Here is a 21,279-nt window from a genome sequence, read left to right on the forward strand (position 1 = left end):
CTTCCCAATGTGCCAGTCCAAGAGCTTAAATTGGGGGCCCAGATACTGTCTCTGAGCTTTTGAGCTTAAGACTAGTGCTCTACCACTTGAACCACAGCTCAACTTCTGGTTTTTTGTAGTACTACTTTTTTTTATTAAAGTAGTAATTGGAGATAAGAGTCTCACAGACTTTGCTCCCCAGGCTGGCTTGAAGCATGGATCTTCAGAACTCAACCTCCTGAGTAGCTAGAATTAGGGGTGGGAGCCACCAGCCCAGATATCTAATATTTTTAACTTACTTTTATTTGTGTGAAATATTACTGTATATATTCTGCCTGTCCCTAATAAAATATATTTTATGAAACATGCATAGTGTGCATACTTTATTCTTACTACCATCTCAAAGGTAGACTTTTCCTCAGTACTTAAGGTTTATCCAGCCTTCAAAATGTATCCATATCCAATATGTCTGTTTTCCCCTCTAGTAAGTTATTCACAAATTCAGCTGAGGAGATTTCCATCAAATTTCATTCAACTTCAATTATTTTTCCATATTTTCACAGATATTATTTACTTAAACCAAAAGTAAACTTTTTATATGTATTTACCAATAGTGCACAATCAAAAATTTAAAGGCAGGAGAGCGTGTTGGAACACACGTTATCTCAGCACTCTGGAAACTTAAACAGGAAGATTTAGAATTTTTTATCAGCCTGAGGTACATACAAAAAACCCAAACATGAAGATTTGGTAATATACCTCAGTGGCAGAGGGCTTCTTTGGCATGTACAGGGCCGTGAGTTCATCCCAGGAATGGCAGCATCAATCAAAAGCAAATGTCTAAACTGGTGACATTGATCAGGACATATTGTATTCATAAAGTACTTTGTTGGATGGCCAGTCCTTCATACATCTATTTAAAGATGATCATTTTAGAAAAGCAAGTGAATTGTTACAGTAGCTTACCTTGTTATCTGGTATATTGTATATATGTTTATTTGTTTATTTGAAATAGGATAAGGAAGGGGGGAAAACCAGAGGAGGGTAGAGGTGGGGGGAGGGAAATGGGGACAAAAACATGAGAAGGGACATCAATGTTTGTGAAGAAATGCACCTTCTATCTGGCGGATGTAATGTAACTCTTCTATTAATTACAATTTTAAAAAGAAAAAGAAAAGCAAGTGAAAAGGGAAAGGCAATATGCTTTAAGACCACACAGTGGCGCTAACTCATTGTATTTAAAATCAAGCTGTCTGAGAGGTCTTTAACCATAAAAAAAAAAAAAAAAAAAAAAAAAAGTGTGTGTATGTATGAGTTGCCTTCCAGGAATTAATCCAGTTTGAATGAGAGAAGCCAACATCTACACAATAAAACATTGCCAAACAATTCAGTTACAGGGAAATCACTGTTGGAAAGTGAGTTATTAGAGAAATGATCCCTAAAGGCTCTCCCATGTGATCTGAAAGTGTGACTTTGCACAGCAGTAGTGTTAACTCACTCTCAGGATGTACCAGGCCTTGCCACTTCCATTACTGTGCTTTGTTCTCCATATAATCAGGCAAGGGAGCTTTCCTTCTCTGTGTGTCATCTAAAGACCCAGACTTCTTGGCATCTAGGGGTCAAGCTCTGTAGCACCCAACCTCTGGACCTCCAGACCTTAATTGTTGCTTGTTGGAAAGGAAAAAACAGGAGGCACTGCACCTCAGCTCCTCTAGAACTCTGACCTTTAACATTCCCCAGCAACCCATTTAGGACATACCATTGTAACCAAAAATCTCCATTTTCCATTCTCTCCCCAGGAACCAGAGCAGACTAGCCTCTGAAGTGCTGACCATGCAAAAGCTCTGTCTTTCACCATCACCCCAGAATTTCCAGGGAGCCTGACTTATTCTCTGCCCCCTTCAGCCAAGGAATGGTAATTTACATCATGCATCTTGCCTCTCGTGATAGAGAAACTCCAGAAAACAAAACACCATTTGCTCATTTCTTATTCATAGAGAAGGCAATGTATAATATGACTACATATTCAGCGAGAAAGCATAAAAGGCAAATGGGAGAGCATTAACTAGGGAATGGATTTCTCAATGATATTCAATGTCTTTTATACTCCACAGTGAAAGGAGTCATGGGATAGACAAATGCAAAGAGACACACAAATAATTCCCATACTTAAACTTGAAAATGAATTTCACTATCAGGCATAGACTCATGTTTTATTTTATGCCAGAAATGTTTCTCTGTGTTTTCTACTCCTAAGCCCTTGAATTGCCTTGGTTTTCTAGTTACAAAAGAAAGGATTCAGAGAACTGATAAATGCAGAGTGGGACTTTAGCTAGATCTTGCCTAGTTCCATTTAAATAAATAATAGTATCTCAAATTAATTTAAAGTATTATTTCACCTTCTGAGCTCCACTGTCACTCAGCACACTTCTGGGGTGCCCAGTCTGCTGATAAAAGAACTATGTTGAGTAGGTAGTGCTGAGACTACCCACAGACATCTAAGCAGTACTTATAGCACAGGTCTCTGAGCTATGAGTTTTAAGTGTTCCACCAAATGAAAGCCAAGATACAATTAAAACATTTTTGCGCGATTTTCTTTTTGCTAGAACCAGAGGTTGAACTCAGGGCCTCCAATGTGCTCAGTTTTCTCACCTGTCTAGCTGGCTCTACCACTTGAGCCACACACCTTTAACCCAGCTACTTGCTGATTAATTGGAAATGTTGAATTTGGGGGCTGGCTTTCAACTGATCCTATGCTCTTACTCCGCAGTTAGCATTTAAGATATGAGTTACTGCTAGTCAGAAAAATTGTTCTGTTTTCTTATTCATTCATTTATTTATTTTATACTGGCACTAGAGTTCAGACTCAGGGCCTGGGCTATCTCTTAGGTTTTTCACTCAAAGTTGACCTTTACTACTTGAGTTACAGTTTTACATTTGGCTTTGTGGTGGTTAATTGGAGATAAGAGTCTCACAGATTTTCATGTGTGGCTTAGCTTTGAACTGTAGTCCTGACATCTCAACCTCCTGAGTTACCAGCATTACAGGTATGAGCCATTGGTGTCCAGCTTAGTAAACACTCTTAATTAACTATTTTTTGTCTTTCAGGAAAGATAAAACCCCAAACTCATAGTATCCAGGAACTTTATGTGATATATTTATTTAATCCAAATTAATATTCATATTTGAATAAAATATGTAAGGGTTATGTGTATTGTTAGTAGAAATCACGTTACATACACTTTATGTTTCATAAAATTGGAATTCATTCTGTCTAGACCTTTTCTAGTTGTTAAATATTTTGCTTCTCAGCCCTGAAAATGAAGAAACAACATCTCCCAAATCCTGAAGCTGCCATGCAGGCATTGTATGTGAAACCTACAGACCCAAAGAGGGAGGGCAGAAACGGATAAGAGTACACATGGAGGGGGCCATTGATTTGCTCCAAGGAAAGAGAATCTGTAGAATAAAAGTAAATCCTTCATTGCAGACTTGGAGCTAGGAATGCTGATTGCTTTCCTAGAATGTTGGAAGCCCTCGTTTTCTTCCCCACAGATATATGTGCATGCACTCCTGTGCTCCCATATGCACACGCCTGCCAATGTGCACGTGTGTGCCCCTGCACACATACAGTAATATTCTGAGTACTTACTGGAGATAAGAGTCTCTGATTGTCCTGCCTGGGCTGACTTTGAACTCTGATCCTCAGATCTCAGCTTCCTGGGTAGCTAGGATTACAGGTGTGAGCCACTGGCACGTAGCTCCTTCATCAATTCTCTATGAAAATTTTGCGTAACTTCCAGCTGCGTTTGTCACATGGAAGCCCCTGGTCAATTGAGTAGCTTGTGTCACTGAGCTGAAAATGGTGTTTGGGTCTTTAGTGTGACTAGAGTGATTTCCCCCTAAGGGAAGCAACACACACCAGAGTCCCCACTTAACAAGGTTCCTGCTTGATGACCTATTGATGCTAAGCTCATTATATGCTCTTGTCAATTTCATCTTTGATTTTAGAATCAAAGATTTCTAGTCCAAGTTGGGGTCTCAGAGTTAGAGCAGGTAAAGCACTAAGGTAAGACAGAAGGCCAGCAAATGTCAGAAGCCAGTGTCACTCCAGAGACTTCTGGCCTTCCAGTTTCTTTGCACAAATTATCATTGCATATTTTAGAGTTTTAACATTCAAGCTGCATATGCTATCATGCATATGGAGAAGAAAGAAAAAGAAGAGGACTGTCCTAAATGTAGGACAGAGTGAAAGAGCCACTCTACTCTCATGTGTGCAGAATGGGAGAGGAAAGCCCCCCTGCCTGCCTCCTCCTGGCTGCAGGCTCCCAGGATCTGACCTTCAGTTACATCACTGATTAACATCAGAACTACTTTGCTACTCAGAGGGCTGGGATCTGAGTATCAGGGTTCCAAGCTATCCTGGGCAGGAAAATCCTTGTAACTCTAATCTCTGGTTATCCAGAGAGCATCTGGAAGTAAAATTGTGGCTAAAGTAGTAGAGTGAAAATACAAAAGTAGATCCTAGGCCCTGAGTTAAAGCCACACACACACACACACACACACACACACACACACACAAAATCATCATCATCATCATCATCATTATCATCATCACCATCATCATCATCATAACAATAATATATAAATGAATTAAATTAAATTTAAAATAAAAATATAACTTAAAATTTAAAAATCTTGTTTCAAAGCTCCAAATTACTTTCCTAGCTCTTACCTCGAATTGAAGTTGTTATTTTAACTAATAACTAAAAGAAATCCTGATTTAAATAAACAAAAACTTATATCCCTACATAGGCATTAGTGACTCATACCTGTAATCCGAGGAGCCTGAGTTCTGAGGATCAGGTTCCAAACCAGCCTGCACAGGAAACGTCCATGAAACTCTTATCTTCAGTTAACCATAAAAGGCTAGAAGTGGAGCTGTGGAAGTGGCAGTGTGCTAGCCTTGAGCAAAAAAGGCTCAGGTCCTAAGTTAAAGCACCAGCACCAGTACAGGGGAAAAACAAAACAAAACAAAACAACAAAAACCCCAAACAAAACAAAAAGCCAAAAAACACCCATTTCCTGGAAATGAAAGACAGAATTCGCATAATTTGTGATCTCATCTTTGGGTGGTGTGTTATCTGAGCATTGTATTCTGAGACAGTTGAATATGAGCAGGCACAGCCCACAGAGATGTGAAGTTACTTTGTAAAGTTACCTCCTTGAAGACAAGATTTCATGGGGTAGCCTGGCGGTCTCCCCAGCGTTACAGTATTACTAATTACCCAGTATCACCTATTGAAGGGAGAAAATCCATTAGAACAGTGTCTAGTTATTCTGAAATTTAAGCAGGCCTGCCCATGCTCTTAAGATGAGAAATACAGCCATTTGTAGCACTGGTTCTGTCCCCTGGGGGTGAATTAACTGGGTGTGTGTGTGGGGGGGGGGATATTTGCAAAGTAGCTATTGTGTTCTTGAGAGAGAAAAAATAATAATTCCCAGGGAAATTTGTAAGGCCCTGCTCAGAAACAAGAAGAGTAACAAATCATTTGTGGGGTGTTTGGTTGTGGTTGTTGTTTGCTTTTTTTTTTTTACCCTGGCTGAGTTCTATGTCTAGATTCCACTTCTAAGCTATCCTAAAATGCTTCTTGACAGACATTGGTGTTTAGAATGGAAGCAGCTTTGACTGCCTCTGCAAAGACCGGAGGATCCTGGGGAAGAAATCAGGGGTTGGTGGCTGGATGTAGGAAGGTGGAGGCCTGGGCTCAAGGAAGCCGGGTGGGAGCTCAGGAAGGAAGAGGTGCGGTGGCTCAAGCCCAAGACACTCAGCTGGGCTAAACCAAAAGAGCTGCGGCTACGCCCGCTTCCCTCCTCCTCCTGGCCTCAATCCAGAAAAGGCTGCTTTATTAGTAAAGCTTTTCTTCTGAGCGCTAGGAAAGGCAGAACCACTGGGGGTCAGTATGGTTCAAATCAAGAAACTGAAGCCCCCCCCTTCCCTCCCCCCTGCTGTACTGATGGATAAATAAAATGCAATCCAGGGGGTCCAAAGCAATGAGCTGATGTACTTTAACTGTCTCTTCTCCATCACCATCCACCTCTGTATAAAACTGTAACTGAAGAATAAAGCATTGTGGAAGCCAGCCTACCTTCTTTTTATGAGTGTGTGGTTGAAGGTATACATTCATTGTCCGGCATAAGAATTAATTTCTAGAAGTTTGCTGTTCATAAACCCCAAGCATTGTGTCTCATTGAGGGGAGGGGGCACTGTGCAATGTCTGGAGAAAATCTTCCTTGTAGCAGCTGGATTATTACTGAGATGGAAGCGCTGGCTTCTACTTGTGCACAGGATAGCCCCTCCCATAACATAAAGTTCTTCCACCCTAAACGTCCCTGGTCTCCAAGCTCAGGAACTTTGATACAAGACAGCTGCAGGGTTTGTAACTGTGCCTTCCCACCAATCATCATATCCCATCATCCTTTACCGAGTCAGCCAGGCCCATCAGGGTGCTGTTAATAGGCAATCCCCTGCCAGGAGATGTGTGCCTTTCCCTTTAGGTCACTTGTTTGGGTCCATCTGACTGAAATACATTCAGACAGATAAGGAATTGGTGGATATGGGGATTTATCTCAGTCTGCCCCTGAGATCAATTCCCAAGACCTCCAAGGTGGATTTGCAGCCTGCCCTGCAAGGTCCAGGCTGCCGCAGAATGTCTCCACACACTGGAGCCTGAGATCTGGCTCCCATCATTTGCCTGGCTGAGGACCTTAAACAAATGACTCACGCGTCATCTACCAAAGTGGCTGATGTGGCTTCTTCCCCATTGGATGTTGGAAAGAGCAAAGCTTGATAGGTTCAGAGAGAAGTGAGACATTTTAGGTAGATTTTAGGTAGGCCGTAGATGGTACTGACTCAGTACCATGTTAAGTAAAAATAAACGTGATTTTGAAAGTAATTCAGTTTTTATAAAGCTACTCTCACCCAGTTATTCTTTCTGATTTCTATGGGGAGAAGAATCTTTATTTGGTGGCATGTGTATTTAACTGTCTCTTTTTCTTTCTTCCCCTCCATCACTAGCTTCCCCTCTCAATGTCTTTTGGACAGACTAAACAAACCTAAGTTTTAGAATGTTTAGTGAGGAGGGAATCTCAGTCTGAACTTCATTCTTTCATGCTCACCACTTACCTTGCCAACTTCCTCTTCTTCAGAGTGAGTGATAAAGTCGGTCTTCCGTTCTCCATCACCATGGCAGGGACACTTTGTTTACCACACAGCTGAACTTCCTTTGCTTTCTGGCTACTTTGCAGCAAGGTGGGATTGTGTGACTGGTTTTCACTAGTGGGATGTGAATAGAAAGGGCTGCAGTCACTGCAGGGCTGATGTAGAGGGCACAATGCAGCCCTCCCCACCCTTCTTCTGTGTCAGATTGAGATGGTGGTTCTATAGGACAGAGGGAACCAGGATTTAAACATTTCCATCTACCACCAAGAAAAGCATCTCTGGAAAGTCATCTAACTTTGATTGTATTTTATAGAAACAGAAAATAAACATTTGTCACATTAAAGTACTTCAATATCCAGGTTTGTTTGATAATGCAACAAAGCATCTTCTAATATCATCTAGGGTTTGGGGTTCATTTTCTCAGAGGACTGAAGAATTAAAAGGCAGAAAAGTGTCTAAAGCAGATAGAACTGGTAACTTGCAAGCAAAAGACCAGAGAAATGGACCCCTTGTGAAAGGAGGGCACCTAGATCTGGGTGTCTTCAGACTCTCTTCTCTGGCCTGCCAGATGATTCAGGATCTCCCATTGTCCTCCCCCTAAGGGGGTGCTCCCTGTCCAGTTGGTCCAAGGGTAGACATGAGCACAGGGAATCCTGTGATTGATTCTCTACTTTGTAGCATGAGCATAGAAACCACCTGAGGATTGGATCCCCTCTCTTCACACATGGGCACAGGCCGAACTCCTGGTTGAGTAGTGGGTAGGGACACACACCAAGCCACAAATGCAAAGGATGAGCATGCTAGGATCTGAAGCCTGGAAACAAATGGGTATTTCTTGCTATTTCATTCTTCCCTGGTCCTGACTTCCATTTTCTATCTCTATCTACCTAGCCAGCAGCACCTAATTTTCCCCCAATCCTACCATAACTAATACAATAATCATATAAAACTTTTACATTACAGAATTTAAAGTGACCTTAAAAACTAAGTCGTAGTCTAGGATAGAATAAAAAATTATGGAAATCACACTCCATAACCACAAAGTGTTTTGCAGGGTTAGAGCTGATTCTGAGAGTTAAAAGCCCATTGTCTACTTTTACTATGCCCCTCCCTCCCTGAGCATCCAGAACCAGGCTGGGATGTAGTCCAGGTTGGATATATCTATATATCTATATATAGACATAGATATCACCAAGTGAAAGAGTAGTTTCAAATGATCAAATTTGGGCCTCTGCTTTCCTTCCCTGGCAACTGTCTAGATTAAATACCACTAAAAATGTGTGAGCAACATAGTAATTAGAACCAGTAGGAGGTTAGAGGAAGAGATGAAAAATCATCTGCTTTTCCACAGGTGGCAGGACACATATTCATTATCTTTTCTCTCAGGAAATATGACTTTCTCGTGGCTCTATCACAGCTATGGATCAGATGCATAATTCAGCACTCTATACCTCAAAGCCACACAGCTGGCTCATTTAATCCTCAGAATGGACAGATGCAGAAGTTCTTATCCTCCCTTTCTTACAGATGAGAAAACTGAAACTAAGTCAAAGAGGGCCAATTACTTTCTAGAAGACACTGTGTGATCAGGTAGTGGGGCCAGAAGAAAGATCCAATTCAAGTGGCTGTGGAGCCCTCCTCTATTCTGGGAGAGCCTTTCATCCCGGGGCCGAGAACCTGCTAGAGAAGTGCAAAGGGAAGGCTAGTTTTGGAGTCTGCGTGGGGTTCTCCCTGCTTGTCACAGCCTAGTGTTTTTAACAGACAGGTGACTCAGTGTGGTTCATCTGAATCTGCTCTTGGGGAGGAAGGCTGCTGCTGCAGGCACTCCCAGAGTACACCATGCTGCCTAGCAACCAGAGAAAACAAGCCCTGCTTGACAGGGAAGGGAAAATGAGCTTCAGGGGTAGGCAGAGGGAATAGTGAAGGGAGAAATGACCCTACCCCATCTTGGTCTGGCAGGACATGCCATGGCCACATGCAAGAAGGATCTGGTGTGCACCGGGTGCCTTCTCTTGGGTCCCATGGGGAATAAAGTGTGAGATTCAGCTTTAAAAAAAATATTAGGCTCATTCATATAATCCTAGCTATTCAGGAGGCTGAGATTTGAAGATACTGGTTCAGAAACCAGTCCAGAGGAAAAAAATTTCAAGAGACTCATCTCCAATTAACCAGCAAAAAGCAGAAAGTGGAGCTGTGGCTGAAAGGCTAGAGCACTAGCCTTAAGAGAAGAAAAAAAGCTAAGCAGGAGCATAAACCCCTGAGTTCAAGTTACACATATGTACAGACACATGCACACACAAAGGTAGACAATGATGAAAATGACTTTTCCCTTGGTTCAAACTTAGCCTTGCTTTTTAACATCCTGATAATGATCACAGACCCTTGAGGGCCCTGGAGATGAGCCACTGAAGGATTCCAGATCTCTAAAGTCCATGGTTATAGGAATCTGAGAGAAGACAACTGGAAATTAGTGAGATAATCCCAATGGAGCTTCCCCTATCCAGAAAGATAGGGTGAGGGAATGCCAACTCCCATTTCATGTGTGTGGAGGTGAAAGGGAAACATGTCCTTCTCAGTGAGAAACATTTCTGTCTTGCTATATAGTTGGAAAGGTGCAGAGAAGTTGTCCCTAAATACCTTTGTGAAAATGCTACTGGGAAATTTGGTCAGTTTTGCTAGGCATAACAATGCTGCTATGAATATGGCTAGAAATATCTAGCTCACACATGCATATATATGTGCGAGACACATATGAGTCTCATATACAACTACATGTCCATATATCTACATACATAGCTTCATGTGTGTTTATATGCATGCACACATATACATGTATGAATGATTTTGAAGATGTGAAAAAATGGATATGATAGTATATGATTTAACTTGATTCAACAAAGAATAAACAATAAATCTTGCAAAGGATTGCTAACTATTCATCTGAGATTGGGAACTGTAAACTATGTACTGTTCTTCTTTTACCGTGGCCATCCCTTTTATGTGTGTTGGCAATTTTTCATGAAAAAGAAAATGCATCATGGCAAACATGCCAAAACCCCAGTACATTTGCTCAGGATGTATTTAGTCCTCTTCTCTGAGTAGCTTTATCATCATCTCAACATGGTGATGTCTGTAATTCCTTTTCTAACTTAAGCTGCCACCTTGTGAGAACTAGTTAACCATGTGATATTGTGATTAATGTCAGGGTGGGTTTGACATTGACTAAGGGATTAGGAACTCAGATAATAATAAGTTAAGGGCTTGCTTGTTTGGGGGTACAGCAGGCTGGGAACCAAGAGCTGGAGTCTGTAAAGTTGCAGAAACCAAACTGTGCATTTCAAGGCAATCTCAGATAGAAAGAACTAGTGAAGCCCTTGGATAGAAAGTGAGCCCTTGGTGGGCTCTGAGTGCTAGATATGAATGTGCCTGCAACTTGACATGAACTTGTTTTCAGGCATGCTGTTCATTTATGTGTTCCTTCATCATACTTCTAAAGCACCGAAGTGGAGAGAAGACACAAATGATTCCCCTCTGGCCCTGGAGTTGTACAGTGTCTTTAGAGGATGAGCTGATATCATTTAGCAAGGCCTAGGCAATGAGTGTGCAGGAGGGGAGGTGTCCTGGAATGGTTAGGGCTCCCATGGATCCAGAAGGTGGAAGCAGAGCAGCATACACCGGGAGAAGGGAACGAGGAGCCGTAGGAGGAGCAAGAGAGCACTTAGCTGATGTGTGGCGAAAACTTTCATGGATCCAATACAACAGAAGCATGAGGACTTTTTAGGGATATCTCAGAGATGAAGCTGGAAAAATTCTAGGATTAGACCCACCTAACACTTAAATATTGAGGTCCTACCATGAGCACTCCTCCTATTCCAGCCTCCTGAGTAGCTAGGGTTGCAGGCCTGAGCCATACATACTGAGCTACAATACTCTTTCTAAATGCAAATACAAATACATGTTTACCCACACTTGAAATCACCAAAATTATAGGCTGTGTTTCCTAGATCATCTACACATGTGGATCTCATGCTTACCAGAGTCACACAAAATGACCCAGCCATAGTTCCTTTCTTTCCATTACTATATAGTATTTCACAACATGAAAATACCATCATTTTCTTATCATTTCTGTTACTGATGGGTTATTTCTAAGTTTTGTCCTCACAGGAGAGCACACACTTTACACATACATACCATTTGCTACAGATGTGTGCATATACCTTTTAGCTTCAGACCAAAGCCATTCCACTACATGGATTGAGGTATCTGGACAAGGTCCTGGCGTAGTAGCAGTGCACGCAGGTAAACATTAGTATATCTTAACAAAGTCCTAGGTTTAGTGAAGAGTAAATGCTACCACTCTTTTAGTTTTGACTAATGTACACAGCTTTGTTAGCAATGAGGGGATGGAGTGAGCCTAAGTTTATAAGAACTCTCTATATTCCTTCTGCAATATTTGTGTAAATCGAGAATGATTCCAAAATAAAAAGGCTATTCAAGAGTAAAGACATATTCCCAGTATGGAAACATATATCTTGCTAAAAGTTATTGGACATAAAAGTATTTAATACATTAAAGCAAACATTCATTGATCTTGGCTGATGGAGATCAGCTGGAGTTACTTTTTGGACCAATTTCTAGAAGACTGTGGGTCATTAGATGTACAGTGGGATCCAGGATCAGACTTTTAACAAGCCCTCACCTCACGCTGTTCAGGCAAGTTTGAGAAATTCTGTGTCAGAGACGATATGGTACTGTAGGGTTTTTTGGTTTTGTTTTGTTGTTTTTTTTTTCTACTGCAGCTTTAAGTCATAAACAAGAATAGGTCATGTAAAGGTTTTAGAAAGTCAGTAGTAAGTCAGCCAAACCCTAGGCTCACTTAGACATGTCAATGTGGTACGTGCAAAGTATCCACATCTAGATTATGTTATAACTCACCCATATACCCTCTGTCCTAAATTCTTTTAATGTTAATAAGTTGTAACCACAGTTCTTAAACAAGTTTCAACAAGCTTAACACCCTTGTTCCAGAAGAATAGCGAATAACAAGGAAGAGGAATACAATCTCTTCTCTAGGTCTCTGAGAGTATTAGTGTCAATTGTTAACATGTTTCAATTGAGAATTGCCTATTAGTGTTTAGCACACTTTTGCATGTGCGTAAGTGTGTCAGTGAGTATATCTATGTTTGTATCTGTGTGTGTCTGTATATATATCTTTGTATGTAAGTGTGTACATGTGTGGCCATAGGATTGAGATCTAGACAAAATAACAGGGAGAAAAGGCAAAGGAGCACAGGCAGGCTCGCTTTGTCTCTGCTCTCTGGCCACAATGATATGAGCTGAGCTCTGCAATTCTTCCCTATGATGATGGATTGAAACCTCTGAAACCATGAGCCCAATCAAGTTCTTTCTCTCTTGAATTGTTCCTGCACATATTTTCTCACAGTGACACAAAATCTGAAGACAAAAGTGTTCCTTTTATTTAGAAAATGTACTCACAGTTGTTTCTTTGGATAAGAAGAGAGCCCTTTGCCCTTCATTTGCCAAATAAGAAGAATTAGAGTATACATTCCAAAGGCCTCTACCCTAAGGGATAGTCACTAGCTGCCTGAACAGAGGCACCAAGTTTGTTGTGGCATATGACTTAAACCCTCTATGTGTCCCCACTTGCTAGCCAGCCACCCATGCAGGCACCAGAACAGCTGGGATAGCAGATGAAATCCCACCTTGGTAGAGGGCAGGAAGTGTGTGGGCATGCTGAACACTGCTCAGCATTGTATTTCATGAAGAATAATGGGACAGAAAGCACTCTGGCTGCTTTTATCTCTTGACATCCTGAAACTTCCGTGCTGCTATAATGAGAACTCACCCTCTAATCTTGTTAAGTCCTAATATTGTGGGCTACAAATCACTAGCTCCCTCACCCCTGACAAAATATTACACTGCATTTTCATTATCTTTGAATATCGTGAGAAATGTTTTCAAGTCCCTGAGAAGGTCGCAGAAAAGGCTTTGACTATGGTATGCATTGAGCTATCTGAGTTTCATCATAAGGCCCAATGTCTTATAGTGGCAAACGTGAAACTTGAGGCAAGGGGAAATCGTAAGTTGTCTTTTATTAAAAAAAAGAAAAGAAAAAAGAAAAAAAGATGGGGCTGGGAGTTTAGCCTAGTGGTAGAGTGCTTGCCTAGCATGCACAAAGACCTGGGTTTGATTCCTCGGAACCACATACACAGAAAAAAGCTGGAAGTGGTGCTAAGGCTCAAGCGGTAGAGCTATACCTAATCCCAAGGGCAGTGCTCAGGCCCTGAGCTCAAACCCAGGACTGGCAAAAAAAAAAAAAAAAAAAAAGGCTTTGCTTTCTACAGCAAAACCACTGTCAGCTCTGTTCTAACTATCCATCTAATGCAGTTCAAACAAAATGTTGCAACTGTTCACAACTCTGTTCTCACATGCCATCTGTTAATAAATGTCTTAGGATTTATTTTTTTGACAAAGAAAGAAAAATTTCTATAACCCTAACTACTCAGCTACTTGGAAGGCTTAGACCTCAGGATCATGATTCAAAATCTTACCGAGCAGAAAGGTCCCTGGGAGATGGAAATGGAACTGTAGCTCAAAGGGGTAGAGTGCTAGCCCTGAGCACAAGAGTTCAGGGACAATGCCCAGGCCCTGAGTTCAAGCCCCATGACACTAAAGAAAAGAGAGAGAGAGAGAGACAGACAGACAGACAGACAGACAGACAGGCAGACAGAGACAGTCAGAGACAGAGACAGACAAACGAGAGAGAGAGAGAGAGAGAGAGAGAGAGAGAGAGAGAGAGAGAGAGAGAGAGAGAGAGAGAGAAACTAAAGCAAACCACACATAAGCAAATGAAAATGAGAATTTCCTAGGAAAGCTTAAGGACATTCAGTAAAGTACATGCAGACTCCCTAAGGATAAGGACCTCCAGGATATTGAAACAAAAGCCATATAATGAATGATTGTTGTCCTTAATGTACTATGTTGTCTCTCATCTCCTTTGCTGTCCCTTGGCTATCTCATATTGTTATAGTATCTCACTTTGTTATCTGATATATTGAATTTATTTGTATTTGGATATTTGAAATTTGATAGGGAAGGGGGGGAAACCAAGACAGGTGGGGGGTGTGGGGGAGAGGGAAATGGGTACCAAGACATGTGAAAGGGTATCAATGTATGCGAATTAATGCACCTTCTATCTGGCAAATATCATGTAACCCTTTTACTAATTACAATTAAAAAAACGTTAAAAAAAAGATGGGAAGTGGTAACAATGTTCAAGAGGTAATGTATTCACTACCTCATGATGTAACTGTAATCCCCTCTCTACACCACTCTGATAATAATAAAAGAAGAAAATGTAAAAAGAAAAAAAAAAGAAAAAGAAAGCCCACAGTCATCCAGAACAAAAGCAGTGGCAAACCGACCATCTGGGATTTGAATGGACTCAGTCTTTGCTTCCTTTTACACCTCTGATTCATTGCAAAACCACCTTCTCATGGCTGATAATAATGGCTCCAAATTCCAGAACTCTACCATGGCCAAGCTCTTGCACCTTCAAACAAGTTGGCTGATGGGCCAAATCCTGGGAGTATCTACTGTGCCCAATTTAGGCCAGAAGTTGGCAGCCCCATGGAGTGGTGAAGCACAAAGTGGCATGATGACCTTCATACAATGAGGAGAGAGCAATTCTCCAAAAAAAATGGCTGGAGTTCAGCAAATACTCCCAAGGATACATCCTATAGGTAGAAAATTCTCTGTTGCTAACTCAGAAAGTGTTTGTAGTTTCCTGTCATCTCATTTTCCTACTTCCCCTGTTCTTCAGCTCATCCCATGGATGTTGGAATCCTGAGGAGAAAGAAAATAAAGGAAGATACCAATGGTAAACCATTTTACTTTTAAAATTGTTTGCAAATGGATTCTAGAGTCTGCAGCTACATAAAGGCTGCCTGAATATTCTTTCTCCCTTCCTGTATTTGAAGAAATGTCCACAAATTCTGCAAGTTCTACACAGGCTCAGAGGTAAGCAAAGACACTTTTGTTTTCCTCTCCAGGAGTGGCTTTCTAGTATGCACGATTCACTTTCTGAAGTCGAAAAGTGGAAAAGCCATAACTATGGAAGGAAGTCAGCCAGGATGGAAAGGTTAGGAATGAAAAGGAACCTGATCTCAGGAAAACTGGTTTCAGTTCAGGAGACAATGTGAGCCTTGACGTTCCTGAGAGATGTCGGTGGTGAAACGCTAGCTGGACCTTCTGAGGTTACACCCCATTCAACCCTGAGCCCTGGATGGCAACTTAAAACCCAAGGCCATGGGCAGTGAACACTGGGGGCCCAGGTTGGATTAGTGTCATGGCCTTGAAGGAGGTCCTTTCAGATGGCTGCTCCCTCCTATGTTACCATTGTTAGCATTCTGCAGAAGCCAGGTGTGCTCTGGAGGCCACAACAATAGAGTAATTAAGGTAAAAAATGTTCTTGGCTGTGTCTCCTGCATATTCTTTTATGACAGGAACAAAGGGTTAGTTGATGAACTAATTCTTGGTGGGGGGAAGAAAACTAGTATCTATAATTAAATGAGTGATTAGGATTTTTGTTTGTTTGTTTTTCAATACCCCCATTATAATTTCAGCTCAGATACACCAGAGCTCATGTTTTCTAATTTATTATTGCTTGCTATGGTCCTCTGGGATACGATAATTGAATTTTACTGGCATCATTACCATATCCACCAAGAAGCTTATCTTTCTGAATAACATCAGGGGAAGTGTGTTCTCTGGACCATGTGGTTCCGAGGACAATCATGGAGAGTGGACAGTGAGTTTCTCTGGCCACTTGTGAGTGTTGCAGATGAGGCTCTGTCTCCTTAAGCACTGGAATCACAGGAATACTTGAAAAAGAGAAAAGAAAGATCTGCAGTTCCAAGGGGATTTCCCCTTACATGCTCCAGTTATAAATTCCACTACAGGCAAAAATAGGCATCCTTCAGAGATAGCAGAATCTACACAAGTGGTTGAGGACCGGGAAATTCCCCAATGAGATGTTGAAATTCCACCCTAAAAAAATTGCTCATGCAATCCTACATCCAAAACAGGAAAATGAAAAAAGCAATCATCATTTAGCTGCATTTTAAGGTGACACAGAAGCAGAAGATCATCTTGATCTGATATCCCCATTTTACACAGTTGAATTCCTATCTCAATATGATATAGAATTAAAAAAAAAACTGTATTCCTCAACAATTGGTATCGGGATACAGAATGCCTGGCCTTTAGCTTTTGGTTATCTGTGAAGCATTGGAAGTCCCTGGAAGCTCAGCATTGATGAATCCATCTGGAAAATGGGAACGTTCCTTATTGGAAGTGTTTTGGGCCTCAGACTTCATTTTCAAAAGTTAGTATTTTTTCATATGCATCATGAGATATTGGGGGATGGGTTACAAATGTTAACACAAACTTCATTTAGGTTTCATATAGCCCTTCCTTATATACAAAGGCTGGATGTGATTTTATATAATGTCTTAATGTCCATGCATTTTTACCTTCATCTGTCCCATGAGGCTCACTAGTGATAAGGCCATGTCTATTATTCTAAACATTTTGCAGTTTGGCATTTCACATTATGGTGTTCAAGCCACAGCCAGATCATTGGCTTTGGGGAGACACTGGGTGTATTATCTCCTAAGCACTACCTTGGTGTTTATTAAGGAAAAATAATTGTTTCTTGTATTGGTACTGGAATGCAGGATCTGAGCTCTGTTCCTTTGCTTTTTCACTTTAGGCTGTCAGTCTACAACCTGAGCTGCAGCTTCACTTCCAGCCTTCTACTGATTCTTTGGTGACAGGAGTCTCATGAACTTTCAACCTGAGCTAGCATTGAACTGAGATCCTCGGGTCTCGGCAGTGTGAGTAGGTAGGATTACAGGTGAGAGGCATTCATGTCCTGTGCTAGAAAACATATTTTAAAACACAGTACTATGAGGAAATGAAGAAGTGGATCCCTCCAGATCTGTCCTCTGCTTGTCAGGAGAATGTGAGAGAAGGAAAACGCGTCAGCTGATAGGACACTTGACCTTGGCCAATAAGCCAAGCAGTACCCCCAGAAAGTTTTCAAAACAAGGATTCATGCAATTTTGCCTGGGCAGGTGAGCTCTGCATACCACTGGGAGTTTGCAGATACTTTGGACACCTAAGTTCATTTTGACCCCTTAGATCATAATTCATGTCTGTTTTGTCATCAAAGGATGACAGTTCTATTGAATGAGAATCAATCTTCCTACTGCATCGTAAGGCCTTACTTTTGCTTGTTTTGTTTTGTTTCTTATTTTTTTTGTCAGAAAACATCTACTGCACCAACATTTCCTCTCTTCTCTCCTGACCCTGTCCTGTGTACTTAATAGTCAAGAAAACATTTCAACTGGAATCACCCATCCATCAATTAAATACAGTTGTGACTTGAATAGTATCTCCTTCAAAGTTCATAGGCTGATGTCCCAGCCTTGCCCTCTACCTCATACCTCACAGTGTGACCTCACAGGGAACTAGTCTATGCCATCTTACTTAGTTATCACAGGATCATGTTAAAATGTAATCTATCCCTAGTCTATAAAAAGAGAAAATGTTGACACAAACTAGAAGACTAGAAGACTATAGATGAAGACAGGGATCGGGGTGATGTGTCTATAAGTCAAGGGACATCGAAAATTGTGAGTAAACCTCTTGAAGACAGGAGAGAGGAGAGGACCACAATGTTGTAACAAAATTTTCTATCTTCAGAAGACTTCAGATCTGTGATATCTCCTCAGGCTTTTAACCTCAGTGCTGTGACACAGATGTTTCTTTGAGCTGCCAAGTTTGTGATTCTGTTATTACAGCCCTCATGCCCTAATATAAATGACAATCATTTCTTCACAGAAAGACAGACTTTCTTATGCCCTCAACTTTGGCCTAGGGTCACTGTCTACTGAGCACTGCTCCCACTCTGGCTTCAACTCACCAAAGCAGCTCAGTGCTACATGTGGCCCCAAGTCCCAACACTTGCTTGTAAACTCCAGACCAGAAAGCAGTTAGCACCATTCTGGGGTCATGGGTCAGAGAAAACACAGGCTGGAGGTAAACCCTCATCCAAGGTCATATCCCTCACCTCTGGCCTTGCTAGTCAGATGGCAAGGCAATTCCCTAGCTGCAGAGATGAAAAGTCAGATTGCAGTTTCTCTTGACTCCCTTATAAGGAAAGCTATGCCCCTAGAAATCTTTGCAAACTGGAGAAGTTATTGTGAATTGGAACTTTCAGACAAGAGTTCAATGTCATCTTCCTTCTGCAGCAAAAATAGAAATAAGTTAAAAGAGGAAAGAAATTTAAGAAACCAAATATCCTCTATCCCTGTCTTTCATTTTTTCCCTCTGCTTGCTTGTTTTCTCTTTATTTCTCCTTCCTTCCTTCTTTCCTTTCTTCTTTTCTTCCTCCCTCCCTCCCTCCCTCCATCCTTCCCTCCCTCTCTCTCCCTCTCCCTCTCTTTCTCTTTCTTTCTTTCTTTTTTTTTCTTTCTTTCTCCATTCCTGCCTTCTTTCCTTTTCTTTACACACACACACACACACACACACACACACACACACACACACACACTTTCTCATGTAAATAAACCTTCTTTTCTTCATGTTCATTCACAAGAATTGAGATACTGGTTTGTGTCCCCTGGAGTCATGATGATAAATATGCCAAGGTCAGCACTCTCATCAGCCACTGAGACCGCCCACCCTGGCAAGTGCAGATAACCGGTTACCTATACTTCATCCGTGTTCACAGTAATACTCGGATGTTCCTTATCTCGCAAAGCACTTGTCTTTCTGGTGCAGAAAGAAATTCATAAATTATTACTAGGCTCTACATTTCTTTTAAACTTATTCATAATATTGTGGGGGAAAGAAATGACATAAAAGGAAGAAGAGAGAGAAAATGAAGTCATTGGTGTGGATATAACACTATTGTGTTCATTGTCCTGGGAAATAAGAAAGTCCAGGAGACTCAGAATGTTTTCAGTGAAAAATCCCCCCTATTATAATTATCACCCTCATGGAACTAAATGTTAAGAAACTTTTGTTTATTTAGATTTTACTAGCATTTTGGGGAATCCATTGTAAGAAATGCACTATGTTGTGTCATGAAGATTCTAACATAAATGATACATAATTCACATCTGAAACATTTGAACAGTATCCTCAGAGAAGAACTCTGACTTTGACTTTTGTGAACTATGATTCTATATTAAAGATAAAAAGGTAGAAGTATATGGTAGTCCCTAGTCAAATGTATTGTCTTATGGCAATTGTTTCAACCACAACTATATAAATGTATATTTGGGTGGATATCAGCGATTGAATTACTTTTCCTAACACATGAGTGGTATAGCACTCATATGAACAGTTATCAGGCATGTGCGTCTCGATGGGAAAAGGCCGATAGATGTCTTAAAGTTCTCAGCAATCATCAAGTATCCAGAAACTGTACTGTAATATGCCCCAGGATCTGTGGAGATGTGAAGAGCAATTCAAGAGACCATTTGTGTCCTTAGCAAGCTCACAGACCAGTGGAACAAACTAACTTTACAGGGTAAGAGTCAAAAACAGCTAAAGTATTTATGGTTGTGAGACTAACTGCATGTGCATTAGATAATTGAGAATAAGAAATATAATTCCAATTGCTCAAAATAAGCAAAATTAAGTACAAAATACAAGCAAAGTTAGTTAGGACTAAAACATGTTTTGGGTTTTTTTTCGAAGTGTTATATTGGAGAAGAGACAGCTTTGAGATAAATCTTAGGGCAAGCTTTGAGGCCTAGTCTGTCATTATGTGTGTGTATGGGTAGCAACTGGAATCCCCAACAAAGTCTCAGGAGTCAGTTATCCTGGTTTTGAACCCAACTCCATGCCTTTTTTGCTTATTGTCTGCAACAGCTCCATGCCTAATGATGAGTAACTCAGAAAGCAGGCATTATGAGGACCAAACGAACTTTGCATAAGGATAGTACTAACGTAGACTCTGATACACAATATGTTGAAGCAATATATAGATATAGCATCTATCTATCTATCTATCTATCTATCTATCTATCTATCTATCTATCCTCTTCCTTACACATACACACACACACACCACACACCCCAAAAGTGCTGTGCTGAATGAACAGCTTCTTCATTTAATAGCCGTGCCATGTTGTCAGTTATACCTGCTTTCATCTTGGAGACCTTTGGTTCAAGGTTAGGCCCTGAAAAAAAGTTGAGGGATATTATTCTCAACTTATTTACCAAGAAAGAAAGAAAAGCAAAGAAGTCCTGAGTGTAATGGTGTGAGCTTGTCATCCAGCTGTGTAGGATGGCAAGGAGATTCATGGTCCCAGCCAGCCTGGGCATCCACTAAAACAAGTAAAGCAAAAATGACTTGGTGTATGGCTTCAGCTGTAAAGAATCCGCCAAGCAAGCAGAATGCCCTGCATTCAAGCTGCAGGTACAGCAAAAAAAAAAAAAAAGAGAGAGTACCTTTGATGTATATAAGCAAGGTTAAAGCAAAAATTTTTATGTTGATATAATGGCCGGTTTTTTTTTTCTTTTTTTTCTAGGGATGTGGTGACAGTCCCTCTAGGAACAAGGAAGATGGACCATTTGTGAATCGTTCTACAAAATTAGAAACCTGCTGTGTCTAATTCATGATGCTCCTCTTTCTCAGCCAGTTTAGATTTCATATGGAATATATTTAAAATGCGCATGTTTGCTTTCAGGTGGAAAATTTGTTTAAAATTCAATGTGTATCACAGAAAGTCACTGCCTTCTGTGAGCCACAGTTTCTACCCAAACAAATTCAGAATTTGGAAAGATATATACATGAATATCCATAATGATGTCTCAAATTGAAGATTCATGTTGATGATGTCTCTAATTGATGAAATCTTAAGTTAACAAAGCTTCCACCATAGACCTTTAATTAATTAATTAATTAATTATTTAGCTTGAACTCAGGGCCTGGGCACCTTCCCTGAGCTTCTTTTGCTCAAGGCTAGCTCTCTACC

The 21,279-nt window shown here is 40.8% G+C and overlaps 1 long non-coding RNA gene across 3 annotated transcripts; it reads right to left on the reverse strand.

The window, feature by feature from the left end:
• Positions 1-7,213: 7,213 nt before the first annotated feature.
• On the reverse strand, positions 7,214-20,477 carry LOC150063124 (uncharacterized). Of its 3 annotated transcripts, none has more exons than XR_016535403.1 (5): positions 20,377-20,477; positions 19,000-19,063; positions 18,360-18,534; positions 15,941-16,107; positions 7,214-7,315 (listed from the first exon to the last, which is right to left on the reverse strand). It is a non-coding gene; the product is annotated as an uncharacterized LOC150063124 (long non-coding RNA). The 3 variants fall into 3 exon arrangements; XR_016535402.1 differs by lacking the exon at positions 7,214-7,315 and adding an exon at positions 14,558-15,070; XR_016535401.1 differs by lacking the exon at positions 7,214-7,315 and having other exon boundaries at positions 15,875-16,107.
• Between the last annotated feature and the right edge of the window lie 802 nt (positions 20,478-21,279).

The sequence above is a fragment of the Megascapheus bottae genome, chromosome 5, assembly GCF_031878675.1.
Source record: "Megascapheus bottae isolate mThoBot1 chromosome 5, mThoBot2.hap1, whole genome shotgun sequence".
In the NCBI taxonomy this organism is placed as follows: Eukaryota; Metazoa; Chordata; class Mammalia; order Rodentia; family Geomyidae; genus Megascapheus; species Megascapheus bottae.